Here is a 14,798-nt window from a genome sequence, read left to right on the forward strand (position 1 = left end):
AAAGAGCTTACGGATGAGTTCGCAGTGGTCACAGAACTTAAACAAGGAGATGCTCCCAAGTAGCATTTTAAGTTGTATATCGTATGTTCAAATGGTTCCCGTGTATTCCACAAGCGGTATAACCATTCCATACAATAGCATTATATCCGGATATCATGCTCTTAAACTACAAGTTTGGGCACAAATTAGACAGCTCTAAGTTCACCATGGCCATACAATAGCAGTATATTAGAATTAAAGTAGCGTTGTAAGTAGGAACACCGGACTTAAGGCTGACTAGGAACATTACAGGAGGCACTGTAGTGAGTCTAATAAACAAAAGGAGTGTAATAAAGGGGTATATGGGGCCCATTGTACAGGCATTGCAGTTACGAATAGTTAAAAAAGTACCTTTAAACTTGCTAATAGATCACGCGTACCCGGCGTACCATAAATTACTGCTTAATTTTAGTTCATTTTGCGTCATTAAAATTTATGCCAATTTATACTTTTACTATAACAGCTGTCATCGTATAATCTCTGGGCGGACATGTTTTGTAAATATTTTGGATTTATTAGTTGTATGTATTGTAATGATCAGTAAGTACTTAAGTGATAGTAAATGTGTGGGGAATGCAACTTTACTGTGAAATATATACATATTTACTACTAAAATTTTCACGCGCCTCGGTAAAAACGTAAAATTCATCTAAAATATTTCAAATACATATGAGACTCGATAAACAATTTGACATTTTTTATATTTTTGGGCATGTAAATAGTACCAAAAGTAGGGTAATTCAATGTAAAATGTAACAAAAACGCAATCTGCCTATAGTTTTTTTTTTTTATAAAAATAAATTATAACCTATAAATTAGTATAAGATGTAGAAAAAAATATGGCGGAAGGACGCCTACGTAGGCATTGTAACTCCATTATAAAGGTAGTAACTGTATATAGGTTCGCATTTATATTTCATACTATTATAATGCCAATGACCACAGATATTTGATGTAGCATAGAGCATAGATAATAAAAAATAAATAGAAAGAGTGAGAACCAGTGTTGCCAACCTACTGTTTTATAGACCGACAAGCAGGGCTTCAAATATCGTTATTTTTTCGTAACGTTAGTACTGCTTCAGGGGCATTAATAACGATATGAAAATCCTTACTAATATTATAAATGCGAAAGAATCTCTGTCTCTCTGTCACGCCAAAACTACTGAACCGATTGCAATGAAATTTTGTACACAGATATTCTAGTGCCTGAGAAAGGACATAGGCTACATTTTGATGAGGGAAAAATATCTTATTTCTATGAAAATATCGATGAAAATAAATTCGCATTGTAGTTCTAATATGTAACAACAGATGGCGTTTATTGGGCGATGGCTCCGTAGCTCCGCGTGGTCAGCGCTCACCCCGGGGGTCCCGGGTTCGAATCCCGCCGAAGGAACAAAACGTTTTCAATGTTTCTGGGTTTTGGATGTGTATTAAATATTATATTATGTATCATATTATTATCATGTATCGTAAATAATATATTATGTATAATATAAAAGTATTAAAATGTATATTTCCGTTATCTGGTACCTGCAACTGTCCTGTAGGCACTTAGCACGGAGCCAGCCTGACGTGGTGTGAAGTGTCCATAGATATTATAATAATAATAATAATACTCCCCACACCGGTTTCGGTGACGGTGGCCGGTTTCATTGAATCCAGGCCAGGGACGCAGGAGTAATTTTATAGTGCCCAAGTGTGTGCGCAGTACACAAGAGCACTCTCTATTCCTTTACTCTCATAACCCAGTGGAACGGAAGACCGACACAACCGGCGAGAGATCAGGCGCAGGACCGACTTTTTACATGCCCATCCGACGCATGGATCATCTTACTTGTCAGACAATCAGGCGATCAGCCTGCATTGTCCTAACCAAACTTGGAAATAACATGTTTCCAACGCGGGATTCAAATTATTATTAATTCGTACAGAGAAAATAAACCTGATACATTTTGATAAGGGAAAATAACTTATTTCCATGAAAAAAAACGATGAATATAAATTCGCATTGGAGTTCTAATATGTGACAACAGATGGCGGTTTTTGGCGATGGCTCCGTAGCTCAGTTGGCGAAGCGCGTAGTCAGCGCTCATCCCGGGGGTCCCGGGTTCGAAACCCGCCGACGGAATAAAACGTTTTCAATGTTTCTGGGTCTTGGATCTATACATATAATAAAATCGTAGGAAAGTCAATTCTGTACATTGAATATTTTTGAAAAATAATACTTGCGACGTGATCTACAATCGATATGGAAGCCAAAAATATAGTTTTTAGAATTTTTGTCTGTTTGTCTGATTGTCTGTTTGTTTGTCTGTATGTATGTCCTGGATGGATTAACTTCAAATTTTGCACGGATATTACTCAGAAGTAGGGTCACCACATACGCTATATTATATTGCGATATCGCCTAGGGTGGGGGGAGGTGCTCAAGTTTCATTATTTTTAGTTTTTTTGCTCAAATCGCTTAAACGGTGCGTTGTAGAGAAAAAAACGGCATACAATGAAAGCTCATAAAATTTCCTACAAATTTTTCCTTTACACTTTGTATTTATCTCTACTCCTTGCCTTGCTATGAGCTGTTATCTCTCTTATCTATACAGATTTCGAGTGTCGTTTGATTTATACGCAGCGAGCTTCGGCACCAGTCGTTTCTTGGGTGGGGGCTGCGCCCACCCCAACCTCGCCCCCCCCCTCCTTAAAATTTTCCTCTAAACAAAACGATGTCACGGAGTTATATTTCAAGATATTATAAGAACAAAGTTAAAAACTACACTACACAAACGGTTTTCGAGTGTCATTTGATTTAGGGGGGGTTTTCGCAATGTTCACAAAAGTGGTGATGAGATTCATGAGTAACTAGCTGTTGCCCGCAACTTCTTCCGCGTGGACTTCAGTTTATAGCGCGCGATGTCAACAAAATTGGTGTCAAATTTAAAAACTTTTTAGAACTGCCATTCCGGTGTAGCGCGGCCCTTAATTAATCAAAATACCCAAAAACAGCTGTGCAGTGTGAACATAATCTATACTAATATTATAAATGCGAAAGTCTCTCTGTCCGTCTGTCTGTCTGTCAGTCTCGCTTTCACGCCAAACGCCAAAACTACCGAACCGATTGTAATGAAATTTTGTATACAGATAGTCTAAAGCCTGAGAAAGGACATAGGCTAAATCTGTTGAATCGTATTAGAACTAAAATGTTCATTGCATCGATATATTTCTGGATTTTTTATAATATTATACATAAAATATATTTAAGATTTTTGAAATATTATTTTAATACACATCCAAGACCCAGGAACATTGAAAACTTTTTGTTCCGCCTGCGGGACTCGAACCCAGGACCCCCGAGATGAGCGCTGGCTACGCGCAATGCGAATTAATTTTCATCGATATTTTCATGGAAATAAGATATTTTCCCAGATCAAAATGTAGCCCATGTCCTTTCTCAGACTCTAGAATAACTGTGTACAAAATTTCATTGCAATCGGTTCAGTAGTTTTGGCGTGAAAGCGAGACAGACAGACAGAGATACTTTCGCATTTATAATATTAGTATGGATTGAGGTAACTCCTCAAAATTTATATGTGGTGATTTTGATTTAAAGAGATATTTAAGTATCCTAAACATATTATATGCTGTCAAAAAGTAAGAGTTTGCACCAAGGTATGCTATGGTTCCGAAGATACTAAGAGAACTCCGGATTCCTTATAGATACAATTTTGAAGCTTCCGGCGTTGTTTTAAGAACTGAAAGTATATGCTACAATGTAAATTACATTTGTTATCATCATCATCATCACTTCCATCACAAATAACGTTAAAAGTTGAAATTAATAATTAATAGTTTAATTAAAGTTTAGTTACATTTGCTTTGCAAAGAGGACGTAATTTTAGTTTTTTGTTATTTTGGGGGGTTTGGGGGGTCAATAGAAGCTTAGCCTCAAGTTTGTGTGGTCGCCGCTGTCACTCTTGTCCCCCGGCCGCCATCTTGAAAAAATCGATGACTATTTTCATGATATCTCGGAAACTATAAGTCTTACAAAAAATTGTAAAAACATAATTTGTTGAAAATTATTTTGCCTACAAATATGTTCCTATAATTTTTACCCTAAATTAATCATTTAAAAAGTTATAAGCAAAAAAGTGATAAAATTTTTTAAAAGGTTAATTATCGCTCTTTATATTTGTTTAATACATTTTACAAAAAATATCCTCAGACCAACCTTGTAGATGATCTTTTGAGAAAAAGATGCCCGCGATCTCCCCCCCATCTCATGAAATTAACTTTCTGCAGATACAAAGGAAACTGTGGAACCATGTGTGGCTGCAGAAAAGCAGACCTGAATTAATGCTTTACAGTATTATAGTAGACATATTATGCAGATGTGCAGACTAGTATAGTAGGCATACTATAATATAGTATGCATATATATTATATATTTTGTAATATATATGTATATTATAATATATTTTATAGTATAGTAGGCATCACTGTAGACTGTGGCTGCAGAAAAGCACGGCCTGAAATGCTTTACATAATAGTAGGCATACTGTAAAGCATTTAAGGCCTGCTTTTATGCAGCCACACATGCTTTTACAGTTTCCTTTGCATCTGCAGAAAATTAATTTCATGAGATCCTGGGGGATTGAGGGACTTTCTTCTCAAAAGAGCATCTACAAGGTTGTTAGACCAACCTTGTAGATGCCTAAGGTATTTTTTTTTTGTAAAATGTATTATACAAAGTTAAAGAACGATACCGAACCTTTTAAAACATTTTATCACTTTTTTAAAGGGCATTGAGTAACTTTGTATGGACCTGTGGCGTCATAATTTTTTCCAGCGGCCAGGGATAAAACCAATATTATTTTGTAGCACTACATTAGAGAAACATATATTAGTAATAAAAATTGTTCTAAGTAATATCGGAGCTGAGCTGCGATTATTTTAGTATATTTATTGTTGCGCCTTATGTTCACAAAATAAATAGTAATTAACGTTACGTTATGGAGCTAGCCTTAACAAACAGGTGTAGAAAGGGTATATGTCTAGTGAGAAATATATATCTGTTGGATATATATTTCTCACTAGACATTACCCACGACTTCGTCCGCGTCAAATATAATTTTTCATACTTACATATTTTCACACAGGGTTTAACTCTCGTCCGACTAAAATATAGCCAGACTTGAGACTATATTTCATTAGACAGTGGTTTTCAAAGGACCGGATGCAATATTAGGCAATTATAATTATTGTTTTTGTGTATTTATGTGTTATGACTTGTAGGTAAAATGACTCTAGGGTGTTGTTTCCATAATATAATGTCGATTATTTTCACTATTAGCGAATTTTGGCCATAGTGCAGCATGAGTTATGACGCCGGACGCCACCTTTCGTCAGAATTTTCAGTCTAGCTTTTAATCTACTTCCCGGCTCATTATAATAGAAGTACAGCTGCAGGAATGTTTTATAGAATATTAAATATTTACTTACACAAAAAATATAAACAAATCAAAACGGCCTTCTTCAAGAAATAAAAAAAAAATGGATTTGCATTTTTTTTTTGCAAATGAAAAATAAATATTATCTATATAGTTAAAAAACTTATTAAATTACGGCGCGTAGCTGCTGTCTGTTGTATGTTGGTTAATAATAATAATAAAACACTTTATTGCTCACAATTACAAGAAATCACAAACGTAACACAAGCTCAAATTAAAACAATTATCAAAAATATGTGGGCAAAGGCGGTCTAATCGCTAAAAGCGATTTCTTCCAGGGCCTCTATCATGAGCTCTTAAATCCATTCACTTTACGTCCTTATACAGTAAGTATAAGGACGTAAAGTGAATGGATTTAAGAGCTCATGATAGAGGCCCAGGTCATTCTTCTAAAATGTACGAAAACTAAAAATAAAAATAAACGATGAAATGAATTGTACTTGTATCTATATCTACAGCGGGGCTAAAATGGTCGCTTTGGAGAATCATATATTGAATCATAATATGATTCATTTTTTCTTAAATCGCAAAATGCAAGTCTGCTTGCAATTCATGTCTAGTATTTCGAACTAATTTGACATTTGTCAGTTTTACAGTTTTGACAATTCATTTGCTGAACTGATTGAGAGGAATTGCTAAATGTTACCGTTTTAGCCCCACTGGTTGTTACAAAACTAAGTGATAATACTTTAGTTAGAGTATAATATAATAATAAGTGCAGAGTTGTATAGAGTTCACTGTGAAAGGAGCAGCGCTGAAAGACATTTTTTTTGTGTGACAAAATGTTTTTTTCACTTTTATATGGGCAGACGCCCCAGGGCCCAGCGTAACAAGTTTCCCCCATACAAAAGTAAATTAAAAAATTATTATGTTCTCTTTCAGCGCTACTACTTTTACAGTAAACTCTATACACGGGAATCATACACAGTACACTTATAGTTTCCAAGATATCACGAAAATAGTGTTGTCACGAAGTAGTGTCAGAAGAAGAAAAAAAATAGTATAAATCGAAGTATCTATTTTGCTTTTTAACCGACTTCCAAAAAGGAGGAGGTTGCACATTCAGTTGTAGATGTCACTAATAATGTGCATTCATGCCAAATAAGGGCTTTGTAGGCCCTAAAGTCTCCGACCAAAACCGCGGATAGACAGACGGACCTACAGACTGAAACTATAAGGGTTCCTTGCTAAACTATATTACCTTGCTAAACTATAAATATCTTCTTATATTTAAACGTTAAGTTACTAGATATCGTTAAAAAAACGATATCTGGCTACCATTTTGAAAATAAAGGTATGTACGATTGCTGTTTTTTTGTTTTTTGGGGTTGGCAACATAGGTCATAGGTCATATGTGAGATCTGTGATCTGTCATTAAAGGCCAATATAGGCACATTTCAATGGTTTATTAACGTTTATATTCAAGCAACTAATTTGTAATATTAGTAAATACGTAGTGTGTATTTACTAATATTACAAATTAGTTGATTAAACCGCTAGGTACTTTTTCCCTTTAGTAGTCTACGATTTTCATGCATTATTTTGAAATGATGTCAAAACATACCTCAATGTAGCATTTTTTTGACCTTGTTCTTTTTTCAGACAATGCCACTTAAAAATAGTCCAAACTGTCGAAAAAGGACTGCCCAGGCTAAGTATTGTACCATTGGTTTGGGAGGACGATGGAAGATTATTTTGGCCTCCAAGTCGACTTATTCGAGAAGAAAATTGGTTCCCAAGGACATTCTTCAGTGCACATTAAAAGGAAATAAATAATATTGGAATTTGGAACATATTATAGTGAAGTGGAGGAAGAAATGCATTGGATGGAAAATAATACAGACACTGACAGTGAAACAGCAGTCGAACTAAGCGCACTCCTGCAATAGCAATTAGCAGCGCAGCCTACAAATAATAAAAACTAAGATAGAGTAACTGTGTCAAAAAATTTGTCCAAGAGTCTACAAAATGTGACCCGAATATGTGCATACTTTATGTATGTATTCAGTAAACAGTGCGAATATAGAAGTGACAATCAATGTCACTGGCTTTATTCCGTAAATTTGAGTGTTAGTGTGTCGTTGCTATTGCCAGGAACCAAATTCAAACCGGTTGAAGTATGGGAGTTATGTTTTCTTAGTTTTTATTAAACGTAGCCACCGGCTGACATTTTCTTTTAGTCCAAAGAAATTAATACCTTTTTGTATTTTATTATTTACTTATTGCATATTTATACACTTTAGAGGATGTGTAATAATATCAAAACTGATAAAATAGGTTTTAGCATAATAGTTAGAAGAAAATAGTATTTAAGTATTTTGATTTATTATATTTTATGTATATGTTACGCTCAAAGACCGAAATCTCTCAATGAGCGAAAAAATGGCTCACAACGCGTTGTGAGCCATTTTTTCGCTCATTGAGCGATTTTGGTCTTTGAGCGTAACATATACAGCCTATAGGCATAGCTGGGCATTAACTCGTTAATCCGTTAATCGTTAATTAACGAAGTTAACATTTTGATTAACGGATTAACTTTTAAGTTAACTTTTAAAACTATTAACGGACTCGTTAACTTCCGTTAATATGCAGATGTCCGTTAATCGTTAATCCAATGCCTACTATTTTTGCTGCACGGCACCGCGGCGCGGTTCAGACAACATGTTCAGACAGGTGAAACAAAAACAATACTAGATACATTTTAAAGCGCGTGCGAGTGAGAAGAGATTTGTTTCGTTTTATCATTTCATTGCTCAGCGCTGGTGCTTATAGAGAGAGTGATTTATTTATTGTTATTATAAATCATATTTTGCATGTTGATAAAGGCGAGTGCAGTATAATTTAGTTAGGTAGAATACAATAATTATAGAAGTATTTTGTTTTGTCCCTAACATTTTAACTTCCAAAACCTTGAATCAACAGGTTTTGTATGTACACTAACGCAAATGCTTCGGCACGAATGGGCCGGCTCGACCGGAGAAATACCACGTTCTCACAGAAAACCGGCGTGAAACAGCGCTTGAGCTGTGTTTCGCCGAGTGAGTGAGTTTACCGGAGACCCAATCCCCTACCCTATTCCCTGTCCTACCCTCCCCTATTACCCTATTCCCTCTAAAAGGCCAGCAACGCACCTGCAGCTCTTCTGATGCTGCGGGTGTAGATGGGCGACGGAAGTTGCTTTTCATCAGGTGATCCGTTTGCTCGTTTGCCCCCTTATTTCATAAAAAAAAAGTTACAACAAGGCCATATTATTACATATTAACGGATTAACGATTAACGTTAACTTGCGTTAATTCGTCCGAAATGTAACGCTTTAACGTTTAACGAAGCTAACATTTTTTTAACGGATTAACGATTAACGAAGTTAACTATTTCATTAAGGGTGCCCAGCTATGCCTATAGGATGTGGCTATAGCTCTAAGTGTGTTGTTTCAGTACAATTAGTAAATAACTTTACATTGTTAACAGTAATTTATAAATTTTTGTTGTTGCATTAATGTACAGGGTTTCGGATAGCCCTGCTTAAACTAAGTATGGCGATTCAGTCCTAGGATCTAAAATTGTTTTTGTTGTTTACCTTATATAAATATGATGTATTTTTTTATGCATGCTTTGATTCAGAATATAATAATATATTATAATAAATATACTTTGATATAAAAACTTAGCAGTAGGAAAAAATGTTTAGTACTATTTAAAGTGATACATCATACAGATAAACAGGTTCAAAGATTGTGGAAATAAAGTAAACTTGAAAAATTAAAAAACAGTATTTTCTTTATAATGTGTGTAACAAAGCTATAAACTATAAAGTAGTGAAATTCTTTACGCTTAATACATACTTATTTACATTTGATATCTTCGGGTTTTAAGGTGATTAAAGTATGGGTACCATTATACTGACATCTTGATTTAAATATTGCAAGACGACAATTTATTCGGATATTCATAAACGTCTTCTGTGTTGGTAAAACTACCTTTAATTATAAGCATTATGCATACAGTGTTTGACTAATTCTATGTGATTAATTTTCACAACCTCATTGATTCTTGTAAGCAACTGTCTTTTTATTTAATGGAAAGCTTGATATCTTCAAAATTCAATATATTATCATTCTTAATTGTGCTTATGAATGGATATTTTTTTGACTTTATGCATTTGAAAATTAATGCACATTTGTTTTTAGGTTTCCGTACCCAAAGGGTAAAAATGGGACCCTATTACCATAGCTGGGCACCGTTAATCAGATAGTTAACTTCGTTAATCGTTAATCCGTTAATATGTGTAATATGGCCCTGTTGTAACTTATATCATTGCGTTAGTGTACATACAAAACCTGTTGGTTTACCTTTAAGGTTTTGGAAGTTAACTGAAAATGTATCTAGTATTGTTTTTGTTTTGCTGCTGCCGTGCCGCGGCGCCGCGCTGCCCGCCCGCCCGGCACTTGTCGTTTCATACTAACTGTCTGAACCTGTTTTCACGCCGCGCCGTGGTGCCGTGCGGTAAATAGTAGGCATTGGATTAACGATTAACGGACTTCTGCATATTAACAGAAGTTAACGAGTCCATTAATATTTTTAAAAGTTAACTTGAAAGTTAATCCGTTAATCAAAATGTTCACTTCGTTAATTAACGATTAACGGATTAACGAGTTAATGCCCAGCTATGCCTATTACTGAGACTTAGATGTCTGTCCGTCTGTCTGTCTGTCTCCAGGCTGTAACTCAATAATCGCTATAGCTAGACTTCTGAAATTGTCACAGATTGTGTATTACCGATGCCGCTATAACAAAATATATTTAAGGGGGGCTCCCATACAACAAACGTTTTTTTTTGCCTTTTTGCTTGTAATCAGTAATGGCAAGAGCTAGGCACTTGAAATTTACATAAAAGCCTTAGTTTTATATCTTCTTTAATAAATAATAATAATATTTAAATAAAATAAAACATTAAGGGGGGCTCTCATAAAAAAAAATATCAATTTTGGCCTATTTTTCCTCTATGACGGTACGGAACCCTTCGTGCGTGAGTCCGACTCGCACTTGGCCAATTATTTTTTTAACCATTCGTTTGGCTGTGTGTGTGTTTGGTTTCTTTCCTGATCTCAGCATATTATGCTTGACCTTAAATAGCATATTTTCAAAAGGATATACGTTAAACGTAATCAGATGCCCAAACATTTCAACTTCATCAGCTAAGTGTTGTAAGTTGGGAATGTTGCTTGTGACATAGCCTGAACCAAAGGCTTGAACCATAAAAGTTTTTGAACTCTATTCTTCACTGTTTTGTTTTACGATCTTCAAATATTCTTTTGCAATTTTTCTTCTTATTCCACCGGATCTCGCTCTCAATTTCCAGCAAGATCATCCATTTTCACAATTAACACAGACCGTAAATTGAAATAACTATACGTAAAGGACAAAATTAATTTTACACGCCATTAAAATATATTAATTTAATGCACTGCAAATTGACATTAATTAGCAGAAAAAACTGTTTAAAAGGACTTATCATAGACATTACCTGTATTTCTATCTACAGCAAGTAAACATTATATCTTTTGGCTTTACAAATGGCCACTCGTGTCTAGTTAAACTGCTAGCTCTATATGCTAGAACAAATGGAACGCTAAAAATCAATTACCGTATAACTACCCCCCCTATAATGCTCTTAATCTGCCAGCTGACTAATGGAGTATTTGAAGCGTATTATATTTCCAATAGTAGTATATATGTATCAAATTTACATTTATATAAGGCCTTTAGACAGGTTTAGGTGAATTTATCGCAATAATATAGCATAAACGTCACGGATAGTCTACAATAACACTGCATTAATGCTAAAAGTACACGCGTAAGCTAAATGTGAACTCTTAAATGGAGTAAAATGCTACTTGGGCTGTCACCTGTGCTTTTCAATTTTGTTCTGGAATATGTCCTCAAAGAAGTGATTGCACTAGAGTCTAGACGTAGAGCTACAACTGAATGGGAAGCATAGGTTGATAGGTTATGCCGACGACCTGGCATTACTGGGTGAAACTCCAGAGGCAGTGGCCAGCGCTGGTGAAGTCTTAGAAAATGAAGCGCTTAAGGTAGGCAAGTATAAACCGCGAGAAAACAGAATACCTCCACATTAAACGCTATAAAAACAAGCGCACAAAACGAGAAGACCTGAATCTGAGAGAGACTTCTTATAAAGGGACGGACAAATTTAAATACTTAGGCTGCACCATTGCCGACACCAACACGAGACAGGAGGAAATAAACACCCGCATCCAAAACACCTTACGATGCAGCGCGGCACTTCATGGAGCGGCAATGTCTAAACACACTAGGCCGAAGTTACGCGCCGTAAATTCCGCATGATTACGCCCGCAATGTCAAACGCATACAATATACGGACGGAACGCGACGGAATAGTGTGTCATCGGTAATATCATAGTAAAAGGAAGGGAAGTAAGTTATCTTCATACAATGACACCGCGCGCGGCTTGTATGTGTGCGCCATAGTATCAGACATCAGTGCGTCGCCACGTACGGCACACAACAAAATCTCGGGGGTACTAGCCTTATAAAACTGGCCGAGATTTTGTTGTGTGCCGTACGTGGCGACCATAAACTTATAATGCAGTATATTATAAGTTTATGGTGGCGACGCATTGATACTATGGCGTTCACATACAAGCCGCGCGCGGTGCCTTTGTATGAAGATAACTTACTTTCCCTCCTTTTACTATGGTAATATTTTCAAATACATTGCGGGCGCAATCATGCGGAATTTTCGCCGCGTACCTTCGGCGTAGTGTATTAAGAGAAAAATCCTCCGCAAGATCTTGGGCCCGGTGCATACAGGAGACGAACTAGAATCCGAACCAACGCCGAAGTTGAAGACCTTATGGCTGAGCCCAATATTATTGACGTAACAAAAGGCCAGCGACTCCGATGGCTCGGTCATGTTGCAAGAATGGGAGAGGATCGTGCCACTAAAAATGCGTTTTTTGGGCGTCCGATCGGGCGACGACCTGTCGGCCGTCCACGGTACCGGTGGCTAGATGTCGTGGAGTCGGACCTGCGCGATCTTCACGTCACAGAGTGGCAAGAAACTGCGCAAGACCGCGACAAGTGGCGCAAACTCGTGTCGGAGGCCAAGATCCACCTTGGCTCGCTGAGCCATCGTAGTAGTATTAGTAGAAACCTTTTTGGTGTGGTTTTTGGTGACGTGAGAGTGAGGCGTGATTATACCTTATTACGAATTTTTTTGTGCTCTTTTGGTGACCTCTCAGACGTGATTGCCCTAGGCAATTGCTTAATTTGATTAAGGGTTAATCCGTCACTGAAAATAGCCTTTAGGCGCGTAGGGTGGACTCCTAAGTCCACCCCCCAGTGAGGTCCATTTTCGCATCTTACCTTCTATGGCCTCCTATGTACCAACATTGTACAAAAAGTATAAATAAATATATAAAATAATCAGCTTATTAACCACGCAACTCACTAGTATTAACACCGTTAATTAATTTTTTTTTATTGAAAGAAGGGGTCAAACGAGCAAACGGGTCACCTGATGGAAAGCAACTTCCGTCGCCCATGGACACTCGCAGCAATAGAAGAGCTGCAGGTGCGTTGCCGGCCTTTTAAGAGGGAATAGGGTAATAGGGGAGGGTAGGGATGGGAAGGGAAGGGAATAGGGGATGATAGGGAAGGAAATTGGGCCTCCGGTAAACTCACTCACATGGCGAAACACAGCGCAAGCGCTGTTTCACGCCGGTTTTCTGTGAGAGCGTGGTATTTCTCCGGTCGAGCCGGTCCATTCGTGCCGAAGCATGACTCCCACGTTGCTTGAATATTTCTTATTTGGGCTAAAACAAATAATTAATTAAAAATTAATTTACTAAAAATAAAATTACACATATACCTAGCTACATATTATTAGGTACGCTATAAATTATGTACTTAAGTATAATTTTTGACCTGACCACTTCACATAGGTATAAAAGCAAATTAACGAAAACCCCGGAAAACCGTTCTCGATTCTCCTATTTCATTTTGGTGTTCATCATTCGCTATATTTACATAATATTTTGAAATAATTTGAAGTAATTTGATGATGACTAGATATAATGATAATATTTTTAGGAGTGTAATGCTAAGTACTCATATACGGTTTTGCTCGATCGAGCAATAACGTCGAGCAAAACCCGCGGCTCGGGCTTTCGTCCACACATTCAGCATTGCTCGATTCGAAATCGATATATTTAATTCCATCGAGCCGGCTCGATGCGAGCCTTCGAGCTGGCTCAATGCGAGCATTCGAGCTGTGTTTTGCGGTCCACACAAGTCCACACAGTAATTCTTCAAGCCCCATAAGAGCACCGGTGATCGCGACAACAATAGAATACAATAGCATTTCCTGGAATCTGCGATCAAAACAGTAATTATTACTCGATTTGGAGTAAAACTATCGAGCAAAACCGTATGTGAGTACTTAGCATAGGTAAATAGTAAATACATGTCACTTGTGTAGAGTTCAATATAAAAGTAGCGCTGAGATTTGAGAAGTAACTTTCTTAAAACAATTTTGTATGAGCAATTTCTTGATGTTGGGGCGTTTTCAATAAAAACATAGGATATAAAAGTTAATTCATTCAGCACCGCTTTTTTACAGCGAAATCTGCAATAAATATTAATTCTTAAGACTTTCGTGTCTCAAGTGAGCTTCGTCCAAATAAGTTGCTTCTTTCTCCAACTTCGTACGACGTATAGGAACAAAATTAGCTTTCACAATGATCTCAGAATACTGAACAATCTGTCAAATCATTATGAAAACCAGTTTCGTAATTCCTTTCTCTTCTTTGTTTCTTCTTTCTTCTATTCCGTGCCTGAATCTGAAGTTTTCATGTCTTCATTGATTCATTTGCGAAGAAACTGCTAGTACCTACCTAGAGTCTAGACTTTACAGGACTCTTGATTTGAAAAAGTTCTGACTCCAGGGTTGGTCACCATCTGAAAATGAGAAAAAACAAAAGTTAGCAAAAATGCAATTTCATTTGCACCTAAGTAGTTGAAAATATAAGGGATAGCATACCCAAGTTACTATTTACAAGAATCATCATTGAGATCTCTCTTAGACAAAAAATGTAGTGTCTCTAAGTGTCTATAGGACTGTCTATATACTTACTATAGATAGAATTTGCAGTAGGTCATCAGCCAGGACGTTAAAAACTCTTGGGAATAGCATTTTTTCTTATACTGGCA

This window comes from Aricia agestis, chromosome Z (assembly GCF_905147365.1).
Source record: "Aricia agestis chromosome Z, ilAriAges1.1, whole genome shotgun sequence".
Taxonomy (NCBI): Eukaryota; Metazoa; Arthropoda; class Insecta; order Lepidoptera; family Lycaenidae; genus Aricia; species Aricia agestis.